General features: G+C 39.3%; 1 protein-coding gene across 1 annotated transcript in view; it reads right to left on the reverse strand.

The window, feature by feature from the left end:
• The window catches only part of LOC116685793 (multiple epidermal growth factor-like domains protein 11), a gene marked incomplete at its 3' end in the record, with an annotated part of 8,043 nt that extends 5,246 nt beyond the window's left edge, over positions 1-2,797 (reverse strand). The window contains 2 exon segments of the mRNA XM_032510733.1: positions 1,090-1,159; positions 2,449-2,797.
• Between the last annotated feature and the right edge of the window lie 407 nt (positions 2,798-3,204).

A 3,204-nucleotide genomic window follows, 5' to 3' on the forward strand; every position in this document is an offset into this window, starting at 1 on the left:
CATGTATATTGTATGTATGTATATTTTATCCTAGTATCTCATTAATATTTATATTCTGTGTTGTGTTGACTGATGTACGTGTGCTGCTGTAACACCGTAATTTCCCATTTTTCTTGGGTCAATAAATATCCATCTATCTATCTATCTACTATCTCTCTACTATCATCTATCTATGCTATCTAGTCTATCGCCATAGCTATCCTATCTATCCTTCTATCTATCTATCTATCTATCTTATCTATCTCTATTATCTATCATCTATCTATCTACTATCTATCTATCTCTCCTATCTATCTATCTATCTCTATCTATCTATCTCCATATCTATCTATCTAATCTCCATATCATCATCTATCCTATCTATCTCCCTATCTACTATCTATCTATCTCATATCTATCTATCTATCTATCTCCCTATCTATCTATCTATACTATCTATCTATCTACTATCTATCTATCTATCTATCTACTATCTATCCTCTCTATCTATCTATATCTATCTATCTCCATCTTTATGTCTATCTATCTCCTATCTTCTATCTCCATATCTATCTCCTATCTATCTATCTATCTATATCTATCTATCTATCTATCTATCTCAACTATCTATTAATCTATCTTAGCATATCTATCATCTCTTATCTATCTATCTATCTATCTATCTATCTATCTATCTACTCCATATCTATTATTTATCTATCTATATCTCCATTCTATCTATCTTCTATCTATCTATCTATCTCTCTCCATCCCTCCTCCATCTTATCGCGCGTTTGTTAAAATAGTGGGATGTGATGTGTTGAAGTTTTTTATTTTGATAATCGACCGGATGCTCTAACCGCTCCACTTCCTTCGATCTGAGAGCTCTTCTTCTTTTGAACTGTACATTTTACACTTGTACGAAGTGTTTATTTCAAATGTGTCTGAATAAAACTATAATGGATGGACCGTGTAAGCGGCCGGATCATTAATCATTGTCTTGGCTGCGGCCCCGCTCCTACACGGCGCACACCCGCCCGGTGGGAGTTAGGGTGAAGTGTAACTGGCTGAGGACGCAGAGACAACAGATAACCACTAGGTGGGACTGACCCAGCTCGCTGAGGTTGCAGTAGGCCCCCCACTCCGGAGCACTGTTCCTCTGTCGCTTCTTTAACTTCCTCTGGAAAACACAAGGAGTGAGAACACATGAGAAACATTATGACACTGGTGAAGAAATGCCCTTCAGGTCAGGCTTTAGCTGTTGCTGCCCCGAGACTCTGGAACAAGTCCCCCCCCCCCTGATATTTGCATTATTACAGATGTAGCTCTTTTTAGGTGTAAACTTAAAACCTATTTGCAGTAGTTGTTTGACAATTTCCTCCTCTTGTTTTGTTCTGATTTTCCCGTTTTCTATGTTTCTTTCTTTTTATTGTACGATATGTTGTTTAACTCAGCTTGTTGTAAAGCACTTTAGAGTATAAATAAATATTGATTGATTGATTGATTGATGGATTTTAGGCTCAAAATAGCACCACACTTCCACAGTAGCATAATGAGGGTCCCTACATGTGAAGCGAAGCTTTGTAAGTGTACAGACAGTTTATTTAAAAGATCGTTTAGAAAGACAGTATCGTTCACGTATACAGGCAGGCGCCATATAGGGAAAAAGTTTCTTGTTTGAGTCTTGTTAGTTGTATAGAAACAGCGATTTCTTTTACTTTACCCGTGCCCCGACGACTAGCGCAATAAGCTAATTAGCGGTTTGCGCTAAAACCGGTGACATTCGATTAGCATGAAAACATATCCCAGAGAACGGAGGACTCGGTACACGCGTTATTAACCCCAATGTTCATTTAGCCCCGGATTTGTCCTTTAAGGAAGAGAAAATTAGTTTTATTTAAATTATTAAAAATTATTAATTTACTTACTAAGATTTTTTCCCCCAAGGGGAGAAAGAGGGGGGAGACATGTCATTTTTCGAGAAAAAAGCCCCTGAGATTCCAGGATTAAAGTCACAAAATGAAGTCCTTGGACACCGCACCCGGGGAAGTCTTATCAATGCTGCACATCGGCTCAACTACAGCCCCTCGGACGGCTTGACAGGCCTGCTGTGCCTAGTTACGGTTGCTAAGCTATGATTGGACAACCGCAGTTCGGGGGAGAGGTTTATCGAACAGTCGATTGGTCAGAAGTTTTCTTTACACTTACGGTTGTAACACATGATCCAGTTAAGAGTTTATTTTACACTGACTTTAATTATGATAATTATTATGAAAAAACATAAACTACATAAAGTGCCGATTTTTTTAAACCTCTGGGCAAGGGCAAACATTTTGTTTTATACAGAATATCTCTTACATACTCTGAAAAATTAAATGCCTCTTCATAAACCATGTTGCAGCAGAATCACGACTGCAGCATTCAGCAGAATATTTCTCAGCTCATGCTGAGTACTAGACCTGGACCCACCTTGGCAGAGAGTCCCTTGTCGGGCTTGGCGTAGTGCGCGGTGTAGGTGCAGGGCCCCAGGGTGTGGTAGCTGGGGTTGGAGAAGCAGCGGCCTGCAGAGCTGTTACTGGGAGAGGTCTCTGGAGAGGAGAGCAGACCTGTGCACTGCAGCCCTGCTGTCACCACACAGCGTCAGCACATGTTCTCACATCAGCAACATAACATAACACGTCACCTAAGCACCGGCAGCCCAAAGCTGCACATTAAAATGGAGGAAGTCCAACTGGAACCAAGATGAGGAACTTCAGTCTCGTAGAACATTCATTCACTTTCTTTACCTGCTGATTCCTGCTTAACCCTTGTAAGGTATTCGGGTCAAATTGACCCATTTCAATTTTTTACAAGAAGAAAACAGTTACAAGTTCAAGTGAAAATCAACAACCTTGCAATATTTCCTGTGATAAACATGTATTCCTGACTCAATTCAGAACATTATTCTGGATATGACCACTTATGTTGTTTCCATAGTGGATTTTTAACATGAATTATAACCTTATGACTAAAAACTAACTCCACTTCCATGTTTAATAGTGTGCTAGTAGAGACTGATGCATTCCCTAAACATAGATGTTATCTCAGCTGTTAGAAATTGAGATAAAGATAATATTTGTTAATAGATTACGAAGTAAAATTTTATTTCAGAATTGTTTTTGAAACCCCAAATAAGTCCCAGGTCAGTTTGACCCGAGGGACCCGAGAGGGTCCCGAAGGTGAAGA

Source organism: Etheostoma spectabile, unplaced genomic scaffold (assembly GCF_008692095.1).
Source record: "Etheostoma spectabile isolate EspeVRDwgs_2016 unplaced genomic scaffold, UIUC_Espe_1.0 scaffold270, whole genome shotgun sequence".
In the NCBI taxonomy this organism is placed as follows: domain Eukaryota; kingdom Metazoa; phylum Chordata; class Actinopteri; order Perciformes; family Percidae; genus Etheostoma; species Etheostoma spectabile.